General features: G+C 41.5%; 1 long non-coding RNA gene across 1 annotated transcript in view; it reads left to right on the forward strand.

Moving 5' to 3' along the window:
* Positions 1–11,116: 11,116 nt before the first annotated feature.
* LOC129524811 (uncharacterized) overlaps positions 11,117–17,665 on the forward strand; it is a 64,028-nt gene continuing 57,479 nt past the window's right edge. Inside the window, exon 1 of the long non-coding RNA XR_008668747.2 lies at positions 11,117–11,461. This is a non-coding gene — a long non-coding RNA (uncharacterized lncRNA). The remainder of the gene's footprint in view (positions 11,462–17,665) is intronic.

The raw sequence follows: 17,665 nt of genomic DNA on the forward strand, positions 1-17,665 counted from the left end.
CTTGAAGCCAGGAGTTCAAGACCAGCCTGGGCAACATAATGAGAGTCCATCCCTACAAAAAAAATACTAAAATTAGCTGGGTGCAGTGGCATGCATCTGTAGTCCCAGCTACTTGGGAGTGGCGGGAGGATCACTTGAGCCAATGAGTTTGAGGCTGCAGTGAGCTCTGATGGTACCACTGCACTCCAGCCTGGGTGAGAGAATGAGACCTTGTCTCTATAAAAAATTAAAATTAAAAATTAAAATAAAAAAAAGAAGTAAAATCACTTGACTTCCAGTCTAGTCCTTTTACCATTAGGGCATCTGTCGTCCCACCAAACCTATGACACACAGCAGCCTCTTCTACTTTCTTATCTATTTCTTAGTATAATGATGATTCTCAAATGTTCCTTGCCTACCCAGACCCTTCTCCAGTGCCACCCAGCCAACCACCTGCCTAACACTGTCACCTGGTCATCTCACAGGCATTTCAAATTCTACTTGTTCTGATGAAACTCATCTTCTTCTCTAATATGAAAATTCCCCTGCATTTTCTCTCCCTACTGTCCACACAATAACACATGCAGAAAAATCAAATTTGTCCCTGATTCCTCCCTCTCTCTTATCCCATATACCCAGACTCTGCAAGCAGTGCTTACAACACCTACAAATTATTTCCCAAATGTGTCCTTTCCTAATAATCCCTAAATCACTGCCTTAATTTGGTTTAAACTTTTCTGCAGCCATTCGACTTGTTCCTCTTAAGAAATTATAAGCTCTCAAGAAAAGCAGAAAGTAAATAGCATTTACTGAGCCCTTATTGCATGCCCAGACACTGTGCTAGGAGCTTATATGTGCTGTGATCACGACTCACATGGTATCCTAATTTTACAGATGAGGAAACTGAAGCTCATTGAAACTGTTTATAAATGCTGGAATGATGTTTGAAAACCAACAAAAGCTATTGTAACAGCCTAAAACTATTGTTATCAGAGCCTATTACAACTCTAAACCCAAGGGAAAGAGGAGGTAGTAGTTACCAGTACCCAGAAGAGAGAGTAGCTGTATGGGAAAGGCCTTCCATCAGGAGCTGTGCATTTAGTAGAGGCATGCAGCCAACCACAACGAATAGGTAAGGAGAGAACTGGAAAAATAACTATCTTGATTCCCTCTCCTCCTTCCATCAGCCAAATCCACCTGGAACCTGAATAGCAAGACAGCTCATCAGTGAAATCCATGAGTCAGCCTCCGCAGTCCCAGAACAGGGTATCGAAGACAGAAGCGTAGATCTAGAGAGGCAAACAGAAGAAATCCAGCAGCACATACAACTCGTAAACGATGGAGCCAGGATTTAAACTTAAACCTCAGTGGTTCTGCATTCCTTCCTACAAGTCTATGAATTTATAATATTGTGAGGTTTCTATGGGCAGAGAATATTTCTGTCATATAGGAAGCATTGAGTAATTATTTACTGAACTGAACTGAAACTAGACAGAATCTAATTTCATGGCCCAAGTGAGCAGGGCCTCTCCTTGGAAGCTTTGTAAACTGAGTTATATATGTTTAAGTGTTCACTTATCTCCCTTTCTTAAATCACTCTACCTTACACTGGAGTAAACCTTTCTATAAAGGGCCAGAGAGTAAATATGTTCAACTTTGCAGGCCATATAGTCTCTTGTCACTACTATACCACTCTTCACTTCACTCAGAGTGAAGGCAGCCGTTGACAATACATAAACAAATAGGCATGGCTGTGTACCAATAAAACTTTACTTTTGGAATGTGAAATTTGAATTTCATACAATTTTTATGTGTCACAAATATTATTCTTCTTTAGAATTTTTTCAACCATTTAAAACTGTAAAAAAAATTATTAACTCACAGGTTATGGAGAAATAGGCAGTAGGCCACATTTGGGATGTGGGCCAAAATATGCTAAACTGTGTCTTGATGAGTCCATCTGAATGCTCAGGAAATCCTCTGGGGCAGATCATCACACTTGTAAGGCCCTTCCTGACTACGATGCCTGTTTAAAACCTTATCTGACCTGTGCCTCATCTCCTCCAAGTCTTGTCAACTAACCACGCTCATCTGAAGAAGTAGTCCAGAGTGAGGGCTTACCTTGTGATTATGAGGTACTCTCCGCTCAGTGAAAACCATTGTGGTAACTGCCATTTATTAGCTCTTACAATGTGCCAGTGACTGTATTAAGCACTTTACATGGATGATCCTATTTAAACCTCACAACAACTCAAATCAAATTCCAAACAGCAGCAGCATAAATGATTAAAGCAAGCCAGAGATAATGGTGGGGATATTGGCAAGTAAGAGCATAATGCTCTATCTGAAAGGAACTTCACTGCCAAAAACCAAAAAAGGCACTGAAGTGAATGTAGAGGCATATGACTGAAGGACTGAGATGTTCTTGCTGAGGTCACTCAACCATGAAATAAGGGAACTTCTGCCTAAGAAGGAGGGTATCCTTATTTCCCAGGGTAGATGGACATTTATCTGCCCTTATCAATAAGGGGGAATAGCAGTGGGATTTAGAGGCTTTAAAGTCTCATTCCCAATGTGCATGTAAAAGTATAATCCTTGCCTTTCCAACACTTCTAAAAAGCATTAGCTCTAGAAAGACAATGAGAGTGGAAAGAGCACAGATTCTGGTAATCCTACAATCCTGACTCTAGGATTTAGACAAGGGGAGATCTCAGATAAATTACTCTTTGGGTTTCAATGTAACATCTACCTTACAAGATAATAGTGAAGATTAAATGAGAGCATGTATGAAAATATGAGCAAAATGCCTAACTTGTAGTAGCCATGTAAAGCGGGTCTCAGTACCTGGGAGGCAGGAACAATCTCTCTTGGTCTAAGCTTAGGTTTTACTGAGCCAAGCTTTCTCCTAAAGAGCAGCTCAGAGAAAGAACTCCAAACACTTCTCCCGCAGACTCGTCCTGTGAATCCAGTCCAGTTCAGATGCCATACAACCATTCAAAGCTGACAGTTTACTTTCTGAGGGAGCTGGTAGAATATGGTGAGTTTCAAAGTCATTTGCACTAACCCGGCTTGGAATTTACTCAGAGTTCGCACACTTTGAAAAGCTTTCATATCCTCGGTTTGCACCCCAGAAAGAATAACAAATTTCATTTTGAGGTTGACAAACCTCCTTTATCCATCCCAGGCTCAACCACCTAGAAATCAGAGCCTTTGGACTAGGAATTGTTGTTGTCAGCTTGTCAAGAGAAATCAGACTCAAAGAGACTATTTCCTCACTGTCCCTGCCAGCACCATCAGCCTGCATCACCCCACACACCACCACCACCTACCTGTTTCCCTCATTTGCTTTTACTGTATAACAATCATTACAAACATCTCTTCCATACCACATCACCCATTGTAAGTACTTAAGAACAGGGGGGACCACGGCTTATCCTTCTTCGGTGACACCATATCACTTGATGAAACGGTGCAGGTACAAAATTGAGGCACTCAGATGCCCAGGTAAAGAGTTCAAATATCAATCTGAAGAAGAGAGAAAGGCCATTGATGGTTTTGGATTAGAAGTAATATAGCATGGTCAATGCAATATTTGGGGGAATTTTCTCCGACAGTACATACATGAAACATTGGAAAGAGGGAAAATAAGAGAGAAAAAAATTAAAATCCAGCAGACCCATTAAGAAATAATTATAATCAGTGAAGCCTGAGATAGTGATTGTCTAAAATACAATCGCAGCAACAAACAGGGAGAGGAAAGGATGGTTTTAAACACATTCTGAAGATGGTGAACTACAGTATCCTCCAGGGTAGGAACCACAGCTGAGTTATCTTTGTGACTCCATTTACTCAGGACTGATATGCAGCCAACATCTGCCAATGCAGCTCTACCAGCTGTCAAAATACTGAAACACTTCATTACTTGTGAATATTGAAAGCACCCCTTTCCTGAAACCATGACCCACCCAACCCCGTGCATGCCCCACCACCTTAGCTCTCCTGGACCTCCCTGAAACAATGCCTCTTCCAAATCCAGGAACTGAAGAGTTTACGCCTAGCGCAAGCGAAGGCTTTGAGGACCTTGCTCCTGTGCTAAAGCTGATATAATTTCTGATTGGACAGTCTCCTTGCTGACTGTTACATAAAATCATGCCTTTCTGTTTAGCCCAGCTCCTGGTATACAGTAAGTCATGAAGGAAAGAAGGAGGTGATGGGAGAAGGGAAGGAGGAAGGAAGAGAAAGAGAGAAGGAAAAAGAAAGGAAGGAAAGGAGAGGAGGAGGAAGGGAGGGTGGCAGAGGAGGAGGAAGGGACAGTGGGAGAAGAGGAGAAAGGAAGAAAGGAACAGATTTTGATGACTGGTTGGATATGGAAACAAATGAGCAAAGAAGTCCTATACAACCACGGTCATACAGACTTATGTGGCTGTGTGGTTATTGTTTTCTTTCAGAAAAAGGGAAGCAGAAGGAATAGTTAGCATGGGATAAAGATGGGTATGTTCTCTTAAAAATAAACTGCATTTGAGCAAAAGCTCATATGGGAGAAATAAAAATCAGAAAGGATTGGTTGGAAGCTGTGCAGTCCATTCATTCCTCTCTATACTCTAAAATCTACCTCTTGGATAGCCCAGGCCAGAAGAGAGCTGTGAATCTTATGGACATCCTTCAAGAAACTTCTTTAGGCTCTTGAGGTCCATTGATTGTTCTACTTCTGAGAAGCTGGATGGCTTTTATTATACAATGAACTGTGTAACTAATCTTAGTTAGTCCTGTAAAGCCAAATCTGTGGTCCTCTTGCAGCATGTGTACCTCTGGGGAATCCACTCTATGGCCCTATTCTTGTTTTTCTTATTTTTCCCCACCCATCTCTAATTTGTGTTATCTTGTTATATGACATGTAAGCTCACTTAAACTGTTTTTGAACAAAGAGGGGACTAAGGTAACTCATACTGAATTTGAACTAAAGATGGGATATTCCAATGAAAATACCCAGTTGATCCAAATGTCCAAAATCAGTTCTTCACTGGGTTTCAGTGTGTGGGAGGCACTGTGAGAGCTGCATGGATGTGGAAGACATGACCTCTCAGAGCTCACAGTCTTTGGAGACAATGAAAATAAGCATACATCAGAAAAGATGGCACAATCTGTCAAGTAGGACTTGATTAACTGCAGAGTGAATATCACTTGTGAGTACTTGAAGGAGAGAGTGAAATCCATGTTAGTCATCCCTTGTGTCCTATGTGCTGAAAATGTCCCTCGGTGCTGCTATACAATACAAAGAGGGGCTTCTGAGCCTTGGAATTTTATTTTATTTGGTATGTGAGCACCACTATGGTTGGATTCTCTCCAAACCTGCAGATACACATCACCCTTGTCATTTTGGGTGCTTTGTTTTGTTTTGTGGGGATACCCCACTGATTTGATGACGTGGCTGCTCATTCTCAAAGCACAGGCAAAAGAATGGAAAGGCAAGGGAAACCCAAAGAGTGAGCCCAGAGAAAAGATAGAAATGAATTTATTAACAAAATATACCAACTATCTAAAGCAGTCATGTGCCATCAACACAAATTATCAAAAGGTGATTAGAAATGTATGGTGAAAGAGACAAAGAAAACCTGTATTTGCCTCTAAATAGCCATTACCTGTTTCATCCTCATTGCGTTTTTTGTAAAAACAGAAAAAGCAAATCCTTGCCACATTCTCCCTGAAACCAAAGGTACTGAGTGTCTTCCAGGTGGGCAGCCTCATGTCAGCATTCCAAATGACAGAAGGATAAGTCATGGCCCCAGCCTCAGGGGGCTGTGTGGGTCCCATGAAAAAATTCTCTAAAAGCTCTTGGAAAATGTACCAAACGCTACATACACATGCCCAGGAATTTATTTTTAGGGTGGAAACAAACAGGTCCTTTAAGATGCCTTCAGCAAGCTGAGGCAATTCCAGATCAAGAAAGGAAGATAATTCTGGAGCCACATGCCTTTTCTAAAAGTTCAGAGCTGGAAACCATTCCAGAAGCCCTATGCAAAGGTCTAGCACCCCATCAGTAGATAGAGAGATACCATCCGTCTAGAGGAAATAAAAGGTCATTTAGACAAGCTTGCCAGAACAAAAGTTTAAATTCCAAGACTGGCTTTCTCTAAGCAAAAATGTGCCAATGTCTCCAGTCTCATTCTATGCTCATAGATGCTTGTTTCCCACACCTGGAGAACCCCTCTCTCTTGGATCTACCTCCCCACCAGACCCTAAAGAATGCCAAGAAGTGACCCACTCAAAAACAGTCTCTGAGAACCTACAAAGTCCCAAGCACTGTGCTTGGCACTGTGAATACAGAACTGAAACAAGGTCTTGATTTTCCAAAACCAGAGATTCCAGTGAGGCTACAAGCCAGCAAATTAGCAATCTCAAAACAGAAGGTTGCTCTCAGAAGTAAGCAATGGTGGCAACAAGAGTATTGAGGGACATAGCCAACCTAAGAGCAAGGAATGGCAGCCCCAGCCATGGCAGCTCAGGAGCCAGCCTGATGACGTGACATTTGTCCTTTGACTGTGAAGGGCTGCAGCAGCTTCAAAAGCTATGTCAACCACACAGAGGCCTGGAGACCAAAAGGAAGCTCTGAAAATTCCCTGTAAAATATGCAAAAGATGGCAGCTCCAGCTGAGCAGATGCTCAAGAGAAGCCCCAACTGTGTCATCAACAGTAATGTCGTCTTTTGCCAAGTCCAAGAAGCCTCTCCTCTGCCTGTAGCCCCACGCATTTATGAGGATTCTCCTCCACCTACCCCAATGCTCCCCTGAATCAACACCCCCATGGAGCACCCCAGTGGGTGTTTCCCTCCCTTTAAAGCTCAAAAAGGAAAAATAAAAGGTAAGATGCAAAAAGATTAACATTTTCAAAGTAAAGTTTTTTAAAATCTGACTTTTCTGAAGCCCCTTGGTGCCTCCCTCTGGTTCACCATGAATGACAAGGACAGACAGGTTCCAGCCACCTTGGGATCCCGGCCATAACCAAAAAGGACCCAGGGAGTGACAGATAAGTGGGAGACTAAAGAAAAAGATGTGGAATTTTCAGGCTGAACTGAGAGCCTGAAATTCCTTAAAGAGTGAAATATAAATACTCACTGTCAGAGGCCATATATGTAAATTCAGCAATTTGTTGAGAAATAGAACTAGTTGTAAACTTAATATTAGTAGGAGCTAGGGATAAAATAAGACATAATTCTTGCTTTCACAGAGGTGACAGGTGAGATAATAAATAAACCATGACCCTAGAGAGTAAGTATTAATAACAGACATACAAGATACTGAGAGAAGGGAGAGTAATTAAATGGAACAGGGACAAAGGGGAAAGAAGGAGGAGGGCAGATCATGGCAGACTTCCTAGAGCAGTTGACTTTTGAGTTGACTAATTAATGTTAAAATATGAATGGCCTGTACACAAACATTTATAGCAGCATTATTCATAATAGCCAAAAAATGAAAACAATCCCAATGTCTATCAGCTGATGAATGGATAAACAAAATGTGATATATCCATATAATGAATATTATTCAGCCATTAAAAAAATGAAGTACTGATACATGCTATGATATAGGTAAACCTTGAAAACATTACACTAAGTAAAAGAAGCCAGAAACAAAAGACCATAGATTGCATGATTCCATTTATATGAAATTTCTAGAATAGGCAGATGCATAGAGACAGAAAGTAAATTAGTAGTTGCCTAGGGCTGGCGTTTTGGGAGATATGGGTATGGGTTTTCTTTTGAGAGTAATGAAACTGTTCTAAAATCGATTATGATGATAGATGCACAACTCTGTGAATACTCTAAAAACCATTGAACTATACACTTTAAATGGGTGAATTGTATGTGAATTACATCTCAATAAACCTGTTTTTTAAAAATGCAAGTGGCCTCTTATGCCTTAATTATTAGTTGATAACTGCTTGTCTGCAGGTACTTTGAAAACTTCACCTCAATGGTCTGAGAAATGCAGGTACTTTCAATAGAGAGAAAGAGTAAAGGAGACATTCTGGTCACCAGGTCTTCTGCTTTGCCCATGCCAGGAGCACACCAGCATTTCCCCGTGCCTGAGCAGGCTACCTCTCTCCTTACCATCATCGGTCTGTTCCTATGACAATTTGTATTAGCCCTATTTGGAGGTCCTTGGAGACATCCCTTTGTGCACTAGTCATGTGGAACAGCAGGCTGGAAATACTAAAATGCTCACTACTGCATGGAAAAATGATCTCAGGCTAATTCTTAAATGAACGTTTGATTCAGTATAAGTCTGATATAATCTCTCCTCTTTCTGACAATGATTCCAATATGCTACCATCTGCAGAATTCCGCTTTCTCTCTGAAAGCAACTTCCTGCCTGGATAATACAGTCAGTGGAAACGCAAAAGGAGAGCCATATGTCACAATACATACACATTGCATTCCATGCTCGCTCTCTTGTCCCACTATTATTTTTCATGCCAGTCACTGGTTATGAGCGTTTGTTGCTTTAAATGACTTCCTCCAAAGATATGCTGGATTCAAATTCAATTAGAAGTGGAAAGGAAAAACACAGCAAGCAGCTTTCTCCTTATGTCCAGCTCAGTAGGAACTCAGATTCTGAATATGGCCCAGGAGATCTTTAGCCATCTTTCCTCACATACGGTTTCCTTTTCCTATAATTTAAAAGGACAAGGATGAATGAACAGACACCTGAACAATTCTGTGGGCTAAGCAGAACCCCCAGGAGTCAAATCTGTAGGTTGAATTCTCCAAGTTCATACAACAGACACTCCAGTTAATTTTCTCATGTGACCCGCATTCCTTCCCAGACTATCTTTCCTGCAGTCTTTTTTAAGCAGACAAGAGCCCATGGAACCCGCCCTCTGACACACTGGATTGAAGCGGAAGGAGCAACTGGGATAATCAATGTCTCTCTCCAGAAAATGTGGAATTGGAACAAAGAGACTATATATAGTGAGTTGAATTTGGATGTGGGAGCTTAAAGGTCACGTTTGGTGGAGGGTAGAGGGAAGAGCTGGGCCAGCCATTTCTTAACGTGTACAAGAAGCAACAAAGAAACCCATGTGGGGTGGAGAAGAGAACAAAGCCAAGAGAAGAAGGAGTCTGAGAAAAAAAAAATGTAGTGATCTCCCTAACTCAAGGTTTCTCATCCTCAGCATTATCAACACTTGGGGCTGGATCATTCTTTGTTAAGGGAACTGTGCTGTGCACTGTAGGAGGTTTAGCAGCGTCTGTGGCCTCTGCCCACTAGAAGTCTGTAGCTCACATCTCCCACCCCAGGTAACAAACATAACTATCTCTATACATTGCCAAATGTCCCCTAGACAGCAAAGTCGCCTCAACTTAAGAACCACTGCCCTGACTAAAGATTTGTTTATTTATCCCTCAACAGGCATTATGCAGGGCAAAACCCAAGTCATCCTCAACTCTCATCATTCATATCCTGCATCCAATCCATAATTAAAATCAGCCACCTCTGCTTTTGAAATATACCCAGAATCCAATCATTTCTCATGACATTCATTTTGACAACTCTGGTCCAAGCTACCCTCATCTCTCCCTGAATTATCCCCAAAGCCTCCCACCTGGCCACCCTCACGCTACCCTACCCCCCCCCCCCCCCACCAGAACATTTTCATACAGCAGCCAAAGAGAACCTTTTAAAATGAAAGTCTCCTCATGTCACTCTCCTACTTCAAACCCACCAAGGTCTTCTATCACTATAAGGACCAGTCAGAGTCTTTATATTGGCCTATAAGATCCTTGAAGATTTTGCCCCCACTTGTCCCTCTAATTCACTTCTTACTGCTATCCCCCTTACTCATTCCACTCCAGTTCCGTTGACCTCCTTGCTATTCCTCAAACATGGTAAGCACATTCCTGTCTCCAGGCCTTTGCAAAGGCTGTTCCCTCTGCCAAGAATGCCTTTCCCCCAGATATTTGGCTTGCTTCCTCATGTCATTCAGATCTCTACCCAAATGTTTCCATATCAGAAGGGCTTCTGTGATTACCCTATTTGAGACAGCAACTCCCATTGCCTCTCTTCCCTACCACCCCTACCCTGCTTTACCCCATTTATTCATTGTGTTTGTTTATTTTCTGTCTCTCCATCTAGAATATAAACTCACAAGAGCATAGCTTTGCCTTGTTTACTGCTGTGTCCACCAGCCTCTGACCTAAGCAGTGATGGCACTGCTGAATGATGTGCGGACTACTGTGAGTGCAAAGATGATCACTCTATTGCTTTATCAGAGCAAAACTGGAAACAATCTAATTCTCTAACAATGAGGCAATGGTTAAATAAACTATGACTTATATGTGCAGCGATTTAAAAACTTATGTATTCAAGGTTTCCCAGGTTAAACTGAAATCTTGCCAGTAAACCCTAACATAACTTCCACCAACTCCACAAAATACTTGTGGAACCCAGACATAAATGAAAACTGATGTAACTGAAAACTAGGGCTGTATATCAACCTGTTCCCGGAATCTGGGAGGAATTTTCATTAATAACAAAGAAAATAAAACCAGACTCTCTTGTAACTTCCAGAAACAGAGTCTGTACACTTGAAAGTAGGTAGATGTACTTGTCAGTACTCCCTACTTCCAGCTCCCTGAATTAATCAACTAGTATTTACTGTGCAAATACCAAATATTGAAAGCTGTCCAAAATGCTTTAAGGTTATAAAGATGTCTCAGACCTTAATAATAATCACCACAGCAGTAACTATTATGCCACCCTACCTTTGAACGCTCTGCACTGCTGAAGCACACACACTCCAACAGGGACTATCTTGCGTGATCTTCACGATTGCACTGAGACAGGCAGAGGAAGGTTTGCTTTCCTGTTTGACCTCTTTTCAAGAAAAATTTATCAGACTGGGATAAAAACAGGGTGTTCAACTGAAAAGATTCTCCCAGCTGGAGTATGTACTGAGAGGTGTGCAGAGGAAAGAAAACCACTACACGTGGATGAAGCATCCAGCGACTGCCATCAGAGGGAGCCATCACAATACGCAGACCGGAAGCTGCAAAGGGAGGCAATAGCGCCACGGGAGCCCAGCGAGGGCCCCCAGCCGCAGCAGTGCGGCTGCGCAGTGGGAGTTGTAGCCATGGGAACAACCTAGGGACCTGGCAAGGAAAGACTAGGCCAGACCTTAGCACCCCCTGTCAGGGACTTCCTGCTGGTTAATCCTGCTTCCTCTGCCAGCAGGAAGTCAGCTAGCAAAGAAGCCCCAATGATATAGTCTACAGGAGGCAGCCTGCCAGGGTGCAGAGCAGGGTAGAAAATGGATCGGAAGGGCAAAGGTGAGGTAGAGTTGGGAGACTTACCTGAGGTCACATAGTCAGCTTCACCCGATTGTCAGGAAAGTAACCCTGTGAACCCTAGCTGGGGAGAAGAACCTAAAGGCAAGAGAGAGAACCGTTCTATAGGGCCCTGGAGGATTTGCCATCAACTGAAGGAAGGTAGGGTTCCATACAGTCTCTGGAAGATGAGGTAAGAATAGTCAGTGATCCAGTTTGATTATGTAACCACATGGAGCAAGAGCTTAAATTTACCATTGAAAATATCTTCCCAACAATGTCAGGCAGAAAATTGTTAGGCCAGCCGGGAAAGGCTCAGGTCTGGGAAAAGAGTCATTCCAAACCCAGAAAAACAATGACTCAGAAGAGATGATCTTCCATTTCCTAATTCTTATTCTTAATACCAAATAAAATCCTTCTTTTTGCAAGCTAGAGATTCCCAGCTAATCATGCTGTGTTTTGCTGTGATTAAACTTTGATATAGGCATTTCCTCTTTTTTCTTTTTTTTTTTTTTTTTTTGGTTGTTTGATGCCAAGCTCTCCTTAAAGGTCAGTGAGCATCATACCTAATCTGGCTTCTAATTACATTTGTAAACATTTCAGAATGAATAAATGCCAACATAATTAACCACCCGGCATATTATCTGCTCTCTCACTTTGCCCAGAGTACAGATATCCAGCAAAGGAGCAGCCCAGGCTCCTCTGACACTCATATTTGTGATATGGAAATTATTTGATTGAGTCTATTTAAATCAGAGTTTCCTAAGATTCATTGTCAGGCCACTACTAGGCACAAAGATCACCTGAGGATCATAGTAAAAATACAGATTCCCGAGCACTTTGGGAGGTCGAGGCGGGCAGATCACGAGGTCAGGAGATCAAGACCATCCTGGCTAACACGGTGAAAACGCATCTCTATTAAAAATACAAAAAAAAAAAATTAGTCGGGCACGGTGGCGGGCGCCTGTAGTCCCAGCTACTCAAGAGGCTGAGGCAGGAGAATTGTGTGAACCTGGGAGGCGGAGTTTGCAGTGAGCCGAGATAGCGCCACTGCAGTCCGGCCTGGATGAAAGAACGAGACTCCATCTCAATAAAAAAAAAAAAAAAAAAAAAAAAAAAATACAGATTCCCAGATCCTAGTCCTAGAATTCTAATTTGTTCTGGCTGGGGTGGGGCCTAGAAATCTGCATTTCTTCCTTATATTACTTTTCCAATACTGATATAAAACCCAGTTAGTAAGCCACTGATTTAGATCATTTTTCCCTTGGCATGAAGTCCATCATACTCAGTCATCTCTACTCTTATCCCATAGTCCATAGTACCCCTTACTTGCAGGCTCTTTTACGACATTCTCCCTTCTAAAGCACATTATCCTGACTCCCTCTCTCCTAATTGAGAGGGGCTAGATGATCTAAAAATTTCCCTTCAGCTTTAACTTTCTAGGAGTTTATGATTCACTGGCACAGAAACGGTAGAGTGAAAATTCAAGCATTGCATAATTTGTCCCAAGGCCTACCAGTGGTCCATCCAGTGTTAATGGCCTTCTTCATTCTACTAGTGAACAGAGTCACCAGGCCAGCACCTCCACACCTGTGACCAAAGGCAAACCCAGGGCCAACATGGCAGGCTGGGCAAAGAAGCTGAAGCAAGGTCCCAGCTCTTTCTAGGATCCACATTAAAACCTAAGGACTACTTGCCAGGCCAATTGGCTTCACAAACACTATGTTATCTCTCTGGGAGTAAAAAAGTAGGCACCAAGACAAGGGAAATCCCCCAATAAGATGACTAACTCTCATCCTTAGCAGGCTGTGTCCCAAAGCCTGTACAAATCCTCAAGTCCTGCTCTGTCTTAGGGCTTTTGTGCTACTATAACAAAATACCATAAGCTGAGTAATTTGTAAACAATAGAAATTTATTTCTCATAGTTCTGAACACTAGAAGGTCCAAAATCAATGCACTGGCAGGCTCAGTGTTTGGTGAGGGCTGCTCTTTGCTTCCAATATGTTGCTGTGTTCTCACATGATGGAAGGGACAGAGGGGCAAAAGGAGGCGAATTCATTTCCTCACGTCCTTTTAGGAGTGTTAATCCTATCCTTGAGGGTGAAGCCCTCGTGACCTAATCACCACCTAAAGGTCTCACCTCTTAATATTGTTGCACTGGGGTTGTGTTTCAACATGAATTTTGAAGGGGACACAAACACTGAAATCATAGCAGGCTCAGACTGCCCTTTTCCCCAGACAGCTTCCAACTCTAACTCACTATGCTTGCAGCAATTCCCAATCTTGGTAATATCATCCTCCTAGAGAACACTTGGAGATGGGAGCTGGGGGGACAGGGACTGGCTTTTTTGGTTGTCACAATGAGAGCATGCTAGAACTTTGGCAGGGAACCTAAAAATCATGCAGTGGGCAAGACAGTTCTGCACAACCAAAACTGTCTCACCCAAAATGCCATTAGCACCCACACTGTGAAATCAGAATCACTTACAGTCTGAGCCACACAATTTAGCCCTTAATTATAGCTCTTTGTCAGGAGAATTTATTGCAGCATTGTTCAGGTAGCAAAAGCCTAGAAACAACCTAAAAGACCACTGATAAAGAGGCTATTAAATAAAGTGTGCTATATTCATACAAAAGAATTCCATTAGAGAGAATGAGGGAGATCAATATGTACTGATACAGCACAATATCTGAGATATTTTGTGAATTTTAAAAAGCAAAGCACAGAAGAGTATTATAGTATGTCTCGTTTGGTATTTTGGCAAAAGGAAAGGTGCTATATGTACGTATATGCCTTTATATAGAAAGAATCTCTCAGAGAGCACTAAGAAACTGATTAGAGGGAAAGAGAACCAGGGCAAGAAGGGTAGGGGTGAGAGAGGAACTTACTTTCTACCTTCAGTACTTTTGAATTTTTACTATGTATTTTTAAAATATGAATAGCATCTCTTTGGTACTGCTGTTGTTCTGCATTTGTTTGCTTTGCCCCCTGCAACTATACATTAAGTTCCTTGCAGGCAGATATATTCCCCAGGGCACTTAGCACAAAGCAGGTGCTGGATATATTTCTATTGATTTATAAATTAATGGATTTCTGAAAGAACTCAAGCCAGGAAAATAATTCCTTTGAAAACCAAAATACGTACCCAGGCAGACAGAACCAACTGGGAGCCTTTTTCAACCTGGGCTTTCATGCCTGTCCCTCATTCAGAGGGAATTCAAAGAAGAAGATTAGAGTGAGGCTGGGGATTTTACCAAGATGGGCCACTTTTTCCACTTCAGCTACGCCACATTCACTCTAAGCTACTAGACTGACCTTTGTAATGTCCCACCTGTGCGATGCCAATCAAGATGCTGAGGACTTTTACCTACATTAACTCATTTGCCTCTTAACGATCCCATGAGACAAATACATTCACCTTCATATCTTAGGAGAATGGGATGCAAAGGTTATGACTTACTCAAGACCACAGAGAATTTGAAGTTGGGGTCGTCTAATGTTTAGTGCTTTTTCCTATACAAAGCTATAAAACACAATCTGGCCTGTCTTCAGAATGACAGGACGGCAGAGTTACATCTGCGGGACCATATCTCAGGACCTCCACCTACAAGCTTGAGACTTAGGGCAAATTAAGTGGCCCCCCTGGCCTCATTTCTTCATCTGAAAACAAACAAAAAGACAGTGCTTCCCTACCAAGATTATTGGGGCTGGAATAAAATGATATGCTCTATAAAAAGCATTAAGCGTTGAGTCTGAGTCACAGTAGAAGCTCAATAAATATAAATTTATTTCTTCTTCCTCCTTTCATGCTACCAGAGTTGCCCCTCCAAAATTCAATTTAATATGATAACATTTTCTATTCTAATGTGTTTATATTGAAACTTTCCAACACTTTTTTTTGCACTACAAAATTCAAGATATTGGTGACTCTCTACCCCTCTATTCTTTTTTTTTTTTTTTTTTTTTTTTTGAGATAGTCTCACTCTGTAGCTCAGGCTGGAGTCCAGTGGTATGATCTGGGCTTACTGCAACTTCTGCCTCCTGGGTTCAGTCGATTCTCCATGCCTCAGCCTCCCTAGTAACTGGAACTACAGGTGCCCACTTCCACACCTAGCTAATTTTTTGTATTTTAGTAGAGACGGGGTTTCACCGTGTTGCCCAGGCTGGTCTTGAACTCCTGAGCTCAGGCAATCCACCCGACTTGGCCTCCCAAAGTGCTGGGATTACAGGCGTGAGCCACCGCACCCGGCCAACCCCTCCATTCTTTAAAAAGTTACTGCAATTTTTTAAAGTTCTGGGCCAGATGCGGTGGCTCACCCCTGTAATCCCAACACTTTGGGAGGCTGAGGCATTTGGATTACTTGAGGCCTGGAGTTCGAGACCAGCCTGGCCAACATGGCAAAACCCTGTGTCTACCAAAATACAAAAACTAGCCAGGCATGGTGGCATGTGCCTGTAGTCCCAGCTACTCAGGAAGCTGAGGCACCGAGAATCACTTGAACCCAGGAGGCAGAGGTTGCAGTGAGCCAAGATTGTGCCACTGTACTCCAACCTGGGCAAAAGAGAGAGACTATGACTTGGAAAAAAAAAAAAAAAGTCCTGGTTGGGTTTCATGAAGACTTTAACAGTGACTTTTATTACCATTCTTCAGGAAAGGCAGTGGTTTGCCTAAAAGGACAGGTGTGACTTGCTCCTGCCAGTGTGGAAAATAAACAGACAATTAATTGCTTTGGATCATGGTGATAATGATGAAAACAATAATGAAACAAAAGTTTGTTTCATTAAAGTATTAACGATTTTAAATTGTCTAAATAGAAAGTATGATTTTGGCATGAAAATTCTCATGTTAGTACCCATGTCATTACCTCTATTAAGTAAATTTAAATGAACAGAGGGAGTAATGTCAGCAAGGTGGCAGAATATGAGGTCCTTGCTCATATCTCCTCACAGAAACATTAATTTGTCAGCTATCAACAGACAAAAGTACCTTTATGGGAGCTTTGGGATCCAGGTAGGAGGCTGTAATACTGAGGAGGGCCATTTTGAGAATGCAGGTCTATGCCCAGGTGGTATGCTCATTGACCATGGCCCCAGCTACAGACCCAGAAACAGCCCCATCCCCCTGTGGACTTGGTTACAGCCCAATTTGGCCCTGGTTCTGCTACCAGCACCATCCACCATGGGACCTGCAAGGAGCCAAGAGGGAGTAGTTTAATATATTCAAAGTGTTAAAAGGAAAAAACTGCCAACCAATAATACTACACCTGGCAAAGCTGTCCTTAAGAAATGAAAGAGAGATAAAAGATAAAAGACTTTCCCAGACAAACAGAAGCTGAAGCAGTTTATCACCACCAGACTTGTCTTACAAAAAAAAACACTAAAGGGAATTCTTCAAGTTGAAACAAAAGGATCCTAAGTAACAACATAAAAACATATGAATGTATAAAACTCACTGGTAAAGGTAAATGTATAGTCAAATTCAGAATACAGTAATGGTGGTGCATAAATCACTTTTAACTCTAGTGTAAAGGTTGAAAGACAAAAGTATTCAAAATAACTATAGGTATAATAATTTATTTATGGATACACTATATAAAAAGATGTAAAGTTTTACTAAAATAGCCTAAAAGGTAGTAGAGGGAAAAGTAAAAGTGTAGAGTTTTTATATGCGATTGAGGTTGTTATCAGCCTAAAATAGACTGTTATAATTCTAAGATGTTTTACGTAAGCCTCATGGTAACCACAAAGAAAAACCTCTATTAGATACAAAAGAGAAAGAGAAAGGAATCAAAGCATGTCACTAAAAAATCAACAAATTACAAAGGAAGACAGAAAGAGGATAAAAGTAACTACAAAACAGAGAACAATTAATAAAATCGTAATAGTAAATCCTTACCTAGCAATAATTACTTTAAATGTAAATGAACTACATTCTCCAGCCAAAAGACACAGAGTGGCTGAATGCAACAACAAAACAAGATACAATAATATGCTGCCTAGAGGAGACTTTAAGGACACACAGAGGCTGAAAGTGAAGGGATGGAAAAAGATATCCCACACAAATGATAACCAAGGGAGAGCAAGATTAATTATACTTACCTCAGACAAAATAGACTTTTAGTCAAAATCTGTCACAAGAGACAAATAAGGTCACTATATAATAATAAAGACATTAATTTCATCAACAGAATATAACAATTGTAAATATATATGCACCAAACATTGGAACACCTAAATATATAAAGCAAATATTAACAGAACTGAAGGGAGAAATAGAAGGGAATATAATAATACTAGAATAGGGAGAATAGAAGGGAATAGAATAATACTTTCAACAATGAGTGGATCATCCAGACAGAAAATCA

Source organism: Gorilla gorilla, chromosome 8 (assembly GCF_029281585.2).
Source record: "Gorilla gorilla gorilla isolate KB3781 chromosome 8, NHGRI_mGorGor1-v2.1_pri, whole genome shotgun sequence".
Lineage (NCBI taxonomy): Eukaryota > Metazoa > Chordata > Mammalia > Primates > Hominidae > Gorilla > Gorilla gorilla.